The 16,560-nt window shown below is 37.3% G+C and overlaps 1 protein-coding gene across 1 annotated transcript in view; it reads left to right on the plus strand.

Annotated features, from left to right (window-relative positions):
- The first annotated feature begins 8,804 nt into the window (after nt 1–8,804).
- Nucleotides 8,805–16,560, plus strand: part of LOC124147945 — a 67,957-nt gene continuing 60,201 nt past the window's right edge. The window contains exon 1 of the mRNA XM_048399543.1: nt 8,805–8,887. The gene's annotated coding sequence lies outside the window, so the exon portion shown is untranslated. The remainder of the gene's footprint in view (nt 8,888–16,560) is intronic.

Consider the following 16,560-nt stretch of genomic DNA (forward strand, 5'->3'; position numbering starts at 1 on the left):
TTTGGCCAAAATATTTAACTTATGCTTCAGGTATATCGATGATCTGATATCGTTCAATAACAATCAAACAGCCAATTCCCTTCCACTGATTTGCCCACCTGAACTAGATATAAAGGAGACCAGTGAGACCGCCTCATCTGTTTTATATTTAGATCTATACATAAGGATTCAGAGTGACAAAACACCCTCCACATGACTGTATTACAAGAGTGAGTGAGTGAGTGAGTGAGTTAAAATTTATAGTCACATCGGCAGTATTTCAGCCATATCGTGACTACCAAAAGTTATACATAATATATATATTTAAACAATAACGGCCTGTCAACAAAGGACAGTAAAATACCTAGATGATCACGAATATTATTTAAAACTAGTCTGTATGGCAAGAGGGATGACTTCTCCTTTTCAATAGTCAACATTCCCATCATGTCGAGCAATATTCCAGGAACTTCAGCCTTTGGTGTTTACATTTCGTAACTTTTGAGATACAATCGAGCATGCTCTTTCTACCAAGATTTCAAAGAGTGTCAGACGACTCTTGCTAAGAAGTTGTTTGATCAAGGTTACAACATTCAAGGCTCAGTAAAGCTTTGAAAAAGTTTTATGGTAGACATGTGGAGGACAGTTCCAAATTTGACGCATAGGTGACAAAAATTATGTCTGATGCAATTCCCTGTTTTTACTTGTACCATATGTTCCCATGGTTTTTTTTCAGGTGAACAATTGACTTGCCTTTGCATGTGTTAGTGACGGGTGCCACCGGTTGGGCAGGATAAGCTCACCTTTTCGCGAACACCTGGTATCATTACTATTTTATAGTGATTCATAAACTCAAACTCATTATGTAGTCGGAAAGGGTTTTGTCGCTTTATTAACATACTTTTACATTTACTGTGAAAATATATCATGCCATGTGTTCCTGGCTTCAAAAATGATGTAGGAGATTAAACATGTGCCTACTATTTTCAGTCATACAAGTTACCATGGTGCGATATATAAAGGATAGATACGCTAATTGGTTATTCCTTTTCGTGGCGTTAACATAGCTCACCATTAACATCAGGTCGGGCTGACGTGATGTCTGATGGTATGAATGAGAAGCCGGTCATGCCCCGTGCGTCCAGCCTCTGTCGGAGGGCATCAAGATTCCAGTGACTCACTCCACTTGCATCACACAGGAACAGCAGTCCTATACACGTCACCAAGTAACGCCGCCCGTCCCTTTCGAAAGGCAGCTGGAAGGTAGTCAATAAAAATGTGAGCATTTACTTGTCTTTCATTTCGTGACCATATGCAATTCGAGGAGAGGATCTAAGATCTATTCAAATCAAATTGTTTTTGTAAATTAATTAGAAAAAGAACTACCTTTTTGTATGTGACATCTGGTGAATACTGAAAATATTGGTTTTGAGATCGCCCTTGTCCTGCTTTCGGTAGGATGTCACTCAGTGTCAGAGTTTTCTCCCTTGCTGTGATTACTTCTGTGTTCTTGCAAAGGAAAACGAATCCATTTCGAAATATTTGATCAAAATCTTGCTGGACTTTACTTCTGACGTCACGGACAGATGCTTTTGAATATAGTCTGTATGTCTTGACAAACAGACATGGGTTGTTGGAACTGACAGCTTGGATCTTCACGAGAATGTCTTCCCCTTTCTCCCTGGGGACCGTGGGAGGAGACGAGAACTCATAAGGAATTCCTGGGTCCCTAAAAACAAAACAAATCTTATGATATGAACAAAGATATGAATATGCAAAACCCGATTAACTACAGTTATTATTATTACACCTGTCACCTATCACTTAAAATATTCAACAAATAATGAAGTAAATACATCAATTTACTCAGCGTATATTAAGGAAAACTGGTATACTCTGCTTTCATTTCATTTGTAATATTGTCATTTCTTTCTTGTTTTTGTTGTAAAATCGTTGTCATCCACCGTGATATACATGTAGCTTGAACACTTCCTTGAACAACAAACATGGAAGCATTATTTTTATTTGGACATTTAAAAAATGAAACACGTCTATGAGCTGGAACATCACGTTTTGTTGGGATGTGTGTCGTTTCATCACGATAAGCCATGCATACCACAAAATAATCCACGTAATTACACCAGAAGGAAAATGTGAAGAAACATATAGCGAGTACAGTAAACTACAGTTATAACGAACTCAAAGGGACTACTATTTTTAGTTCGTTATAACCGTAGTTCGATATAAGCATATATAAGTATAACTACTGCAAAAAGTCGGGTCCAAACAAGAAAGTTCGTTATATCCGTCAGTTCTTTATAAGCGTGTTCGTTATAACCGTAGTTTACTGTACTACCACAAACTGAGTCCCCAACCATGGACCCTCCATACAGTGCTTCTGCTAGAATAGGTCTTCAGCAACCAATGCTTGCCGTAAAAGGCGACTATGATTGTCGTAAGAGGCTTTTAACGGGATCGGGTGGTCAGGCTCGCTGACTTGGTTGAAGCATTTCATCTATCCTAATTGCGTGGATCGAAGCTCATGATGTCAATCACTGTATTGTCTGGTCCAGACTCGATTATTTACAGACCGCCGTCACATAGCTGGAATATTGCTGCGTGCGGCTTCAAACAACAAACCAACCAAAGCTTCTGCTCTCACAGACAATGGATAGGATCGACTGTGACAACATGTGGGCGTTAATTTGCGTGCAGAAAGCATACTACTCATACTGCTGTTGCTTGGAGATTTGTCATGCATAGGACATGTCCAAACATTACTTGAATTACTTTGTGTTTTTGTTCCTCCCGAGGAAACATCTAACTTTTGGCCTTGACATGTGCACAATATGGCAGGCACTCTGTAAGGGGTGTGGGTGGGGTGTGGGGGTGTGGTGGGGTGTGGGTGTGTGTGTGTGGTGGGGGTGGGGGGTGGGGTGGGGGGGTTGGGGGGGGGGGGGGGGGGGCAGATACTTATATTCATGGGAACAATTTTGTTCCAGTTATCATATTTTGTTTAATCAGGTTTTCACATGACACAGAACGCGATTTTAATCGAAACTGGTCATCCTTTCGATGAGACATATTTGATGCAACATATTTACCAGCCCCAACAGAGAACACACACGTGACTGTCACAGATATTGTATACTTTTTCACCATAAGGTGTTTCAGGGAACAGAATCTTCATGATGTTTTTTGTTACAATATCTTGATCATATTCGACTCTCTACAGTGTGCTCAATAATTAAAATCAAATAGACTAGGCTTGGATATTCTGAAATAGGCGGCCATACTCAGCTGGACAGATTTTACTTAAACAATTATATGACGTCCTCAGGCTTTTATTATTGCAGTTGATTCTCAGCCAGAAATATCAACTATAACTTTGTTCAAGTCGGAGAAATCACTCGCATCTTTTACTTAGAGGCTCGTGATTCTACTTCCGGAATCAACCCGTGATGATCTGGGATAGAATAGGTCTTCAGCAACCCATGCTTGCCGTAAAAGGCGACTATGCTTGTCGTAAAAGGCGACTAACGGGATCGGGTGGTCAGGCTCGCTGATTTGGTTGATGCATGTCATCAATCCCAATGGCGTGGATCGATGCTCATGATGTCAAGCACTGTATTGTCTGGTCCAGACTCGATTATTTACAGACCGCCGTCATATAGCTGGAATATTGCTGAGTGCGGCGTAAAACAACAAACAAACAAGCTTCCGGAATCAACAGATTCCAGTGATTTATCCATTACAGACTTTGTAGCATTAGGTGAATACATGTACACAGTAAAGTATCATGGTGGTGAAATGGTTTGGACTTAAATCAAATGATGTATGTCTTGGTATTCCACAAATAGTGGGGTGCACGATTGGCCCACTTTCCCAAAACGCCGATTCGTTGTGCGGAGTTGCGTCCCTTAGGCGCTTTATTATGGTATTATTTCAGGTTCACCCTGCATCTGAATCTTTGTCAGCATCACACCCGTGATCGTGAGTTTCACTAGGGCGGTAAACTTCTACCATATGTGCCCCTGCGTCACTCGCCTTGGCACGCCTTGTTATTACTGTAATAACGCATTAAACCCAACTCACTCACGCCTTGAACAAGTTTTACATTTAATAATATTAATCATTTTCCGTCAATGAATGAACAGACTGTTACTTAGATAAATATGTGCAGACTAGGAAAATATCGAAAACTGTGCGAATTCTTGGTTCCCGATTCCGTGTTTACAGATATAAACATAACTTAGTGGGAAATCATGTGTAAATGAATCTCCGTTTGCTACTTTGCTAAGGGGAGCACGGGTGGCCCAGTCGTCTAAGGCGGCGTGATTTGCTGTGTAGAGTTGCGTCCCTTTGGGCACGCCAGAAACCTATGATTGTGGGTTCGAATCCCGGTTCGCCCCGATTATGTTTCTAGGTTTGTCAGCACCGTTCTCGTGGGTTTCACCGAAGTGGTAAACGTCTAAGACCTGGCTTTCCTTCAACATTAAGCTGGTCGTGACACGCCGTGATATAACTGGAATACTGTTAAAAGCGGCGTTAAACCCATCTCACTCACTTTGCTAAGCGTCAGACTGAAGGGTCTCACGAAGGGCTGTGTAGTACAATAGGAAGGGGTCTGTGGCTCACTGCACATGTACGTGGGCAAGATATCGATCCTCGGATTAAGGGGCGTTGCGGTTCTTCGCATGTCGCGTACATGGCGGCAGTAAGAACACTGGGGACATTTACTTTGCAGTGTCTGTGACATCGCCAATGACTACGGCACAAGAGAGCCAGGACGTATGTCAAGCATTGAAAGAACAAAACAAGCCCCACTTCTAATGTAGTATATATGTTGAGGTTCACGTTACGTAAAATGTTTCAGGGTTATCTAATTCAACAAACGTGCCTTATACAACACATATCGGCACTTGGAATCCATAATTAAACATTTGAATTAACCGTTATCTCTGACGTATGAAAGGCTGAGTAGAACAGTGACAATTAAAGTGAAATCTTAGTCAGTATATACGCGTATAAATGTGTGTGTGTGTGTGCGTGTGTGTGTGTTTGTGGTATCGCTCTCCCCCCCCCCCCCCCCCCCCCTCTCTCTCTCTCTCACTGTGTTGGTTGCTATATTCTGGTATATAGTCACCAGATACCCGTATCCGTCCTCTGGCGCATTAATACATTGTTTTGCAATTATAATAATATTTTTATAGCTTATGTTTCTTATGTTGTGTGTCTAGGTTTGTCAGCACCATACCCGTGCTCGTGGGTTTCACGGCTTTCCTCCCAGATTAAGCTGACACGCCGTGATATAAGGGGGGGAAAACTGTTAAACTCACTCATTTACTCACCTACTTCCTATTTTATGTTGTTTTGTACAGCGGATGCCTCAGTACCTGTATGCTCTCTCTCTCTCTCTCTCTCTCTCTCTCTCTCTCTCTCTCTCTCTCTCTCTCTCGTCACTTTCTACTTCTATATTCCCTCGCTCCCTCTCTGTCTCTGTCTGTCTGTCTGTCTCTCTCCCTCTCTCTCTCTCTCTCTCTCTCTCTCTCTCTATCTCTCTCTCTCTCTCTTCTCACTCGCCATTTCGTTTGATAATAAATGTACAACGTGTAAGACTGTGTTGTGTTTGTATGTTTCCTTCTGTGTGAAGGTCCGTTGTCATGTATGTACCCTTCATCATTCACTACAGTTGTATTATCAATATTCACAAAAATGGTGGATTATGTTTAAACGCTGTCAAAGCGGCAACGAAACCCTTTTCACTCAGTCACTTATAATAACCGTTTTTTTATATACTAAGCGAGCGTCCCTGCAAACCAGGTGTTTACCAGAGAATATCTTTTGGCTTTGTTTTTTGTTTAACGCCGCACTCAATAATATTCCTGCCATTTGTCAGCGGTCTGTAAATAATCGACAATCCAGTGATTGACATCACGAGCATCGATCCACGCAATTGGGATACGATGACAAGCATCAACCAAGTCAACGAGTTAGTCGTTAGTCGCCTCTTACAACAAGCATGGTGTGCTGAAGATCTATTCTCTACCCGGATCTTCACGGGTCTCAAGTCATGAGAAATCTCTGCAAAAAGTAGTGTCAGTTTCACGATTCCGACTACTTCATGTGTTAATGAATCACTACCAACTAGTAATGACACCAGATATAAGCGAAAAGGTAAGTGTATCCTGACCCATCGGTGGCACGTCACAAACACATGTAAAGGCAAGTCAAGTCAACCCCCAGATCCTCATTAGTCGACTCATGGGGTTATGCCCGAAGTGCCTACGGGGAGCCATGCATTATACACAACATAGCATTTCTTATGACGACTTTGGAAGGCATTTAGAAGTGATACACATCAAGAAGAGAATTTATGGATGTCAACTTCTTTATTATGAGGAACAAAAGAATAGATTTCTTCTTCTTTTTTTTGTGTGTGTGTCCCTCATAATAAAGAAGTTGACATCCATAAATTCTCTTCCTTATTTCTTATTGCATGTAGTAATCATGATTCTCAAGAGCAATCTGTAATCCCTCGCAATGATGCGGGTCCACGTTGATAACAGTTGCTACGCTTCGCGATAATGTTAGATCCGAATACATTAACTACGTAGAAGGTGTTGTCTCGAATAAAGATCGGTGGCTTACCGCTCTAGTATGTGTTACAGGCCCGGCATTATTTCATGTTATAATACAGGGATTAGGATCAGGCGAGGCTCGTGTCACGCGAAGTTTATTTAATTGAATAGAGTCTGAGGATCATTGGCAAAGATTATACTTAACATGTTTGTTTTATTTGCCAGTAGTCATAGAAGGCAATAATTCAAATGTTATTTGTTTTAAATTGATAGTTACAGAGACTGAGTTGGGTTGAACGCCGTGTTTAGCAATGTGCAAGCCATATCATTCGGTGGGAACACCAGAATGGACTTCAAACATGTATCCATGAGTGTAATGGCGTCACATGCCAAGGCTTTAATCACTTGGCTACTAAACTGCCACTTAACACTACTTGCATTGGTAGTAAAGAATGCGACAATGCATATATATTTATATATAAATAGTTTTGGTAATGTTAACATAAATACTAAAGAATATTTACCTTGCTAGGCAACATGATTTTGTAATGCATTATTGACAAGATTAGACACAATGTAGTTAATGATGATAACTGAACATTGAGCTGAAAGTAACTGTACGTAAAGATGCATGAATAACGTGTAACACGTGCAGTATCCTGTCCCCATATTAGAGATTTGTTTCGTGTGTCAATTTGTGATCCCATTTAATGATTCTCGTTTATCAGACTTGGAGTAAAGTCTCATTTCGACTGATCACATCCTGTGCCATAAAATGTACATTTATGAAAGCCCTTGTTTTTGACACACTGTTACCAGATTCCAAACAACTGCGGCACTTAATACGCAACACGCTCTTATTTCAAACTGACATCTATTAGCTGATAAACACGTCCACACTCATGTTTCACTAGCCTGTACAGCGGGATTTAACTCTCCATTAAATTTTGACAGTGAAATATGAAATATTTCACGTGAAACTATCACTGATGTGTGTTCAGTACGTTTGATTACAAATCGGGATTGATTTGATTTGACAATTTATGTTATTGTGTTGACCACTATACATTATTTCCATTATGTACTTACCAAAAGTTGGTAAAGTGAGAATCATCAAGATAAATCTTCTGATCTATATGGTATTGGATAATGGAAATGATATGATCATATCTGCTGGGGATTTGGTTCTAATGGTTGGTGTGATGAGATGGTGGCGCACTAGGTCGTTAAAGAGGTCGGAGGGCAAATTCGAAATTTGCATTTTTCTGCCCCCGTCGCTAATATGGTGTAAATGTTGGCCAGACGTGCAGGAATTCTTCGAGGCATACTTCGGATAAGTCGACCAATGCCAGCTCGACTCATGTTGTTCCACTCATCAGTGAGAAACACCGAGTTCAACACGTTGCAAACGTCGCATGACCAGTGCTGTTCCTTAATGATTAAATGTGTTTAATGAAGTACCTTCGAGCCTTTTGAGAAGATTATATGTGTCTGCCCACAACGCAGTCTGAGTGACAATGGCAAATCTAACATACCACCACTTGCACGTGCGCTCCGAGGTTACCAGCTTCATGGCTGTACCAGTGTTGTGTTTGGGAGCTTGATTTCTTCAGAAATGTTCGTGCCATATAAATCACATACTTTCATTGCTAGATATTCGTGTGTATTTTCCTGTATTGTCACCTCAAAACAAAATATCCCCTACATTTTTTGCATAGCATATATTTAGCATATATCTATAACACTTTGTGCATAAGTTTCTACTAAATATTTTACATCCAAAGAAATATGAATTTGTAATTGAAGGTGAGCTTCGGGCCCTTTTATTGTGGTGAACGTGATTTAGAAAACTGTGAATCATGTTTAATTCATCTTCTATTAAACTAAATACATCAGTAAAAAAGTTAAAACGTATAATAGATCTTTACACGACAGACATAAAATACCAGTATACTTACCCCATTGCTGATCAAGACAGAATCAAGAAACCATTTGTGACAAGCCACTGTGATCCACTCTGGCCGCTGTCATATCTATCACCTTGAAACCAAGGAGACATATTTCTTGCTCTGCGTGTATTGAAGAACAGGTCTGTCCATCGTAATGCCAGTACGTATAAATCGTCATTTGACAAGTCGCAACTCGGTCCCTTCGTCTCCCTCAATGTACTCCTCTGTCACGTCTAACAATGCCCCGCATGTTGGGCAACGAACCTTAACACTATCTCCGTGAACCTTGACAGTACTAGAGATATCGGGGTATGGCAAGAGGATATACTGTGTGGCAAGGATTCCTGCTTACACTTATACAGAGAGGAAGATACAAACGTAAGTAAGTTTATTTTTGTGTGAAAGAAGCATGTCCAAATTTTACTACGATGCCTCATGGTGTAAACTGATCTCATCACGTGCTATGATCAGCCGGATCTTTATTCTGTCGTGGGCTGGTCTGTCTACTGGGATCCGTCAACCATTCTATCAATTATAAAGCTATCTTATTGTGGGATGATACACTATTACCACAACTGCCCGGACGCTGTCTAAGATCCCACTGTCAATAGTCCCTTCAACGACCAATACGTCTACTGGTGATCTGACAATCAAACGTTCTGACCTGAACAGACTGATCATAATTATAGTGGACTGATATTGTCAACATGACTTATCCATTCTATCGTGGATAGACGGGTCATATTGTGGACTGATATTGTCAGCATGACCAATCCATTATGTCGTGAACAGACTGATCATAATGTGGACTGATATTGTCCACATGACCAATCCATTCTATCGTGAACAGACTGATCATATTGTGGACTGATATTGTCAACATGACTTATCCATTCTATCGTGGATAGACGGGTCATATTGTGGACTGATATTGTCAGCATGACCAATCCATTATGTCGTGAACAGACTGATCATAATGTCGACTGATATTGTCAACATGACTTATCCATTCTATCGTGAACAGACTGATCATAATGTGGACTGATATTGTCAACATGACCAATCCATTCTATCGTGAACAGACTGATCATAATGTGGACTGATATTGTCAACATGACCAATCCATTCTATAGTGAACAGACTGATCATAATGTGGACTGATATTGTCAGCATGACCAATCCATTCTGTCGTGAACTGACTGATCATATGGTGGAATGATATTGTCAAGACGAACAATTCATTCTGTTGTGAACAGACTGATCATATGGTGGAATGATATTGTCAAGACGAACAATCCATTCTGTTGTGAATAGACTGATCATATGGTGGACTGATATATTCACAATGATCTGGCGGTAAAACTTTCCGGCATTGACAGATTGAATATATGGTCTTTACACTATAACGACACATACTGCAAGTAAACTAGTTTATTTTATAGGAAAATATTCGTGTACAAAACTTGGGATGATAACTTTGAATTAAGGGGCAAGTATAAGTGTAATATATAACACCTTTGGACTTGTTGATAGATTGATAGGCAAAAAGGTTATATTTATATATATATATATATATAGAGAGAGAGAGAGAGAGAGAGAGAGAGAGAAGAGAGAGAGAGAGAGAGAGAGAGAGAGAGAGAGAGAGAGAGAGAGGGAGCGAGGGAGATTAGTAAGAGAGCGAGGGAATATAATGCACAAGACAACAAATATGCTCTTAAATATTATATTGATTGAAAAACAATGTATTACTTGGTCACAAGTCGGATACCAGGATCTGGTATCGATATATGTACACAGGGAGAAAGAGAGAGCGAGAGAGAGAGCGAGAGAGAGAGAGAGAGCGAAGGAGAGAGAGAGGGGGTGGAGGTAGAGAGGGAGGGAGGGTGAGAGTAAGACAGAAGAGAGGGACTACAGCTGATGTGGTGTCCATTGTTCAAAACAGCATAAAAAGTAACTAAAGTATTATCACAAAAGTGACACCGGACGGATGTAGGGTAGTAAAATATTGGACACTTGAAACTATTTCACCTACTTAAGTAACGGCTACAACAAGCTATGTCTGATGTTACTGTCACAATATAAAGATCATTACAACCTGCGTGTACAATTATATGTGATCAGATCGTCTTCCCTATACAAAAGATATGTCTTTAGCAACACCATTACGCGTGTCCATCTTGCATTTGACATACATGGTTCTGATTACCAATTATGTGTTAGACTTCTATTGAACAAAGGCTTTTGTACCCTGTATATACTACACTTGAAATAACAATTCAGTTAATTGTGGAGTATCTGTCTCTTGTGGATTACTGTTACCCAGGACTCTGGACATGGATCATTTCTCGCAAACAAGATACATGTAATGACTTGCAGCAGTACCAGTTTAGTTATAATTAAAAATACTCCTTGGTTATATGTAAATGTCAAATGGATTATGGACCACAAACACTAATAACCTTGAATAGATGGAGTAAATATAAACTGTACTGTACAGTATATATACATGTACTGCTGGAATATAGTTAAAAACAGCGTAAAACTAAGAAGATGTTTAATTTTTCTAATAATATAAATACTTAAAAGTATATGCTGAAATATTTAAAGAATAGATATGTACGACGGGCGTTCAATAAGTTTTGCTACTTCAATATAAGACCAAGTTGCAGAATATCTTTTGCACTTTTATTTTTCAATGTAATATATTGAAGTTGCAAAACTTTTTGAACGCCCCTCGTATGTATGTAATATAAAACATAACCTATATATAAAGCATATCTTATATATCTATAACTCACAAATGGCACGAAGGACGGAAAGCTCATATAATGTTAAACATGAACTAGGCAGTAAATATTTCCAGAGTGCATCATATAACAAGAATACTGTATAGCGGTACAGGGGCTTATAAACAGAGAAAAGTAAATTGTTTTAGTTCAAAGAAACTGTTATAAATTCCTGGGGCAAAGATAATTGAGACTGATATTTTATTAAATAGTTTCAGTCTGTTTTGAAAACTATGGATAATCCGTGTTTGGTAAATGACATTGTACCAAGTAAACTGGCAATGAAATATTTTAACAGATGGATGAATGACATGGCAAGATGTGTATCCAGCAGGACATTTGCATCTATGAACATATTATAAATACCGACGGAAGGGAATAGAAAATGCCTTCTCAGTATGTACAACAGCATCGTCGTGAACACGTGAAACACAATAAAAACCTGATATATGCACATGGACGGAAGGGGTAACATGATTTATCAACAAATGAATGATCCATAGCGACAGTTTGCCATTTAGGTGTGTTGACTTGTAGATGGTTACACACCACTGTTTAAAGGAATCGAGTATGTTTAACAAAAGCTTGATTAATTTGACAATTTTTTTGGACAAAACAAAAACAACACCGATACTATAAATGGGTAAAATCCCAGAAGTATTTATAAATAATTACCATAGTTGAAGCTGAAAAATGAAAAAATGAATAAAATGACTTGTACAAAATTATGACGTAATTTTCACAAAACATATGAAATATGGTAACAATAATTTGTTTTTTAAAAAACAAAACAAAACTGATACAATGGATGGGTAAAATCCACAGAAGTAAGTATTTGTAAATATTTGACATAGCTAAACGTGATAAATAAAGATTTGAAATAAATGATTTATACAACATTATGACGTAATTCACACACAAAATCCATATGAAATATGGTGACAATAATTTGTTTTTACTGATACTATAAATGGGCAAAATCCACTGAAGTAAATATTTGTAAATATTTGACATAGCTAAACGTGATAAATAAAGATTTGAAATAAATGATTTATACAACATTATGACGTAATTCACACACAAAACCATATGAAATATGGTGACAATAATTTGTTTTTACAAAACAATACTTATACTATAAATGGGCAAAATCCACTGACATCAATATTTGTAAATAGTTGACATAGCTAAACGTGATAAATGAAGATTTGAAATAAATGATTATTATGATCAACATTATGACGTAATTCCCAAGAACATATGAACTATGGTGACAATAATCATTTTTTACAAAATAAAACAATACTGATACTACAAATAGGAAAAATGCACAGAAGTAAGAAATTGTAAGAAGTTGACATAGCTAAACTTGATCTATAAAAATCTTTATTAAATGGCAAACATATAAACAGACGTAATTCACAAAAACGATCTTGTGTGGCCCCTTTGAAGTTGCCAGGAAACAACACTCTGATCATGTAAAACAAATTGTCAAATTGTTAAATTATTACGTTGGCATATATTTGGCATAACAGATCCCATAGAAAAATAAATAACTCACTTTGATACCACATTCTACATTCAGTGTATGATATTTATAAGCAAACTATTCACAATTGGTTTCAAACAACTTTTATAAAATAACCTATATACCAAACGGTGCAAAATAATTTAGATAAGGAATTTTGAGTTATGTCTTTCTATCTTTATACAGAGAGTTTTATCATAAAATGTATTTTGTATTTCTTCGTGATAACAATCTATTTCATATTTCTGATTTTGTATCTCATTAACACAATACCCATTTTACTTTTTAAATAACACATGGTAAACTTCTACTCAAGTTTAATCATCAGTTTTGTTTAACGCGTCAGGGCAGTATTTCACTGATATCACGGTGGGTAAGGCCTGACGGGAAGCAAGCCATAGACTTACAACGTTTATAACACCTTTTGATCATAATCGGATCGAAACTGGGATTCGAACCAGCGACCACCACATCTTGACACGGCTATGGAAAGTTTAATAAATGAAGTAAAAATATCTGTGTCTAATACGGGTAGAAATGCTATAAATAATGAATGGGTGGGGTGGTATACATCTGTGGCCCTCTGAGTGTCCACACTACACTAAGTACGTGTCCATGTGAGGCTCAAAGCAATGACATGTTCCGGGTGGCCGAACATTTGTAGCGCATTTCAACAGGGTAATGCTGAGGGGAGATATTAATTACTGTTGTATTTTAATGACATGACAAAGAATACATAAGGAGTCCTTCAGAGACTGTAATGGCACACACACTGAGGGCATATCTATTACCACCCGCCATGGGAACTACATTTTATGTCAGTTTGTTAAACCAAACATTTGTTTCTGGAACTGCATATTCAGTCTTGATTCATTCATTTGCCCTTTAATCAAATGTACATCTTTAGTCAATGTTTACACACATTTTGATAGATTCATTACTTATTCTGAAACTCATTACTTGACATAAATCACAGGTCCTTAAATAAAGGAAGAATCAAAGAAAATAATTACTAGTATATATAAGTATAAATATCATCTCTTCACCAACGCGTTAACATACGCATGGAACTGTTTAGATATAGATCTATTTTTGTTGGCAGACTAATTATGTTGGAATTTTCATTTCAAAAATATATATAAAAAATATAGTTGGAACAATAATATGACAAAATAGTTATATTTGAATGGTTGACAAAACAGTACATATTCTACTAAATATAATAAATATAATATATAGTATATAAAATATATTACAAGTTGAAATGAACCAAACGGAGGTAACCAGTATTTCTTTCCCTTCCACTTGCGTCACATATGCATGCAAACTGTTATGTTCTTTTCTCGCTATGGTCATATTGACTATTGACATCAGTAAATAAGCAATGAATATTAACACATGCGTATGAAATATGGGGTTAAAACCTATGATTATATATCAAATCACTTTTTGCATATTACTGTAAAGTTTCCTTCAAATTCAAATAGCTATGTTGTGGTATGTCTGTAAAACAACCCATATCATTAGCTACTTCAAAAGTTAGAAACAAGAAATAATATATATCTAGTAAGTCTAGTAAACATCGACTACATATGACAAGTCATCACCTTTAAATACAGGCCACAAGAATTTCACTTATGTCTTCTCAAGGCTGAATTATAAACATTGTACAACATAAAATTGTTGATTTGATTTTGTTTTGGATTCTTTGATCTGGTTAACATTAAAGCTGACTTTTCCTATTGATAGATGCCTATTTACAATATGTTACAGGTTATGATTAATATAAGAAATACATTTCAAATATATTGCATATATTATAGAATAACGTCAACGCCAGAGGAAATACAGTCTCTATCAACATCCGAAACAGTTTTTACTGTGCGCAAGGCAAGACCATGTCTGTAGACAAAATGAATATGAGAAGTCCTCCTGCGTATGACAATGTGAAAAATGAATAGCGTAGATCCACGTCACAAGAAGATGCCTTAAGTACATTATAAAGCTATGCATAAGGGAAAAGCTTTACCGAATTTGGGATGAGTCACCTCTTCAGTTGCTTCATTGTAATAACTACTCACCAATTCATCAAGGCCATCCCATTACTTGCAATGCATGTATGAACGACCCCGTAAATTGTATTCATTGTATCTATCACACAATCATTAATGACTGAAACAGGACATACTGATTCCTTTGTTAAAATGACAATCAACGAATACCATATTTTCCCCCTTAACTCAACCGCGGGGATTCCATCATACATCACAGGGGCCTTCACTGACATTAATACTGTACAGATGTTTTCGTGGAGATCAAGACATCTACACTATAGGCTTACTCAGCATAATAATTACACTGAAAGCGGTGAAGCTTCACCACTGAAAACAGGCAGTACTGGTAGGAGGTTATACCAGTACTGTATAGTTAAAGCTAATTTAAAGACATAGCAAAATGTCTTTGGTCTTCAAAGGTAATCAAGTCAGATATAATTAATATTATCAATACCAAACCATTTTAAAAAAATCAAAGTTACTTTGACAAATCTATCTAAGGAAAGGTATTACTTACAAGTATGACATATTTACAATCTATTGTTATTACTGAAGTAAAGAATATATACAAAACCAAGGATTTTCCTATCTAAATTCAAACGACAATCTGCAGTAGCATGCGTATTTCTAGCTGCCAATTACAATACAACACAATGAAATGAAATAAATTAAAATAATCCCATGAACAATACCTTTGCTACAAATGTTTAACACATGCATGTACATTGAGCAAACAATGATACAACTGGCATTCAAAGGGAGACCATCCGGTTGCCTCACATTGTTTATGCTTGAACGAAAGAATATTTTTAACCCTACTTCTCTTTGTATACTGAGAACTCAACAATGATTACTTCTGGATACATATCTCGAAAGAATTTTTTGTACCTTTACTAATAAATACCAGAAATAGTATTGCAAATCCTTAGGGGTAGTTTTTGATTAAGAAAAATACCAAATGGTCTATGATTTCCCATGTTTATGTTGAAAAGGATTTTTTCGCTTTTATTTACACTAGTTCATTACTTTTTTTTATTTTAACATGTTTATTGACAATGGATATGTACAATGAGGAGAAACAATGTTATATATTACATTTGGCAACCTATAAAACTATACAATACTTTTCAACAACTAGATTATTATGGGATATCTCTACTCATGTGTTTATTAATGAATCAATTTACAAGCATATATTTCATGATGGCTATTTTGAGACACTAGTGTTAAACCTTGATAGTTATGTGTGTATATAAACTATGCTTGGTTAACCATTTGTATGGTTTGCTTCAAACGATATACAGTCAATAATGTGAACATCTCTAGCCTAATGTTACATTATTGTTGGGTATCAATCAGGACAAACGTAACATACATAAAGACCAATCTGTATCATTTATCGTTGCAGTGACAATATTCTAGAATATCATATCTGAACACTATTATATTAATATTTATAATGGAGTAAGGGTTATTTGACTAATGATAAAAGTATAGTTTGTTTGTTGATTTACGCCGCACTCAACAATATTCCAGCCATATGACGGCGGTCTGTAAGTAATCGAGTCTGGACCAGACAATCCAGTGATGGACATCATTAGCATCGATCTTCGCAATTCGGATACGATGACATGCATCAACAAAGTCATCGAGCCTGACCACCCGATCCTGTTAGTCGCCTCT

Source organism: Haliotis rufescens, unplaced genomic scaffold (assembly GCF_023055435.1).
Source record: "Haliotis rufescens isolate VD_foot unplaced genomic scaffold, xgHalRufe1.0.p SCAF_2, whole genome shotgun sequence".
NCBI classification, from domain to species: domain Eukaryota; kingdom Metazoa; phylum Mollusca; class Gastropoda; order Lepetellida; family Haliotidae; genus Haliotis; species Haliotis rufescens.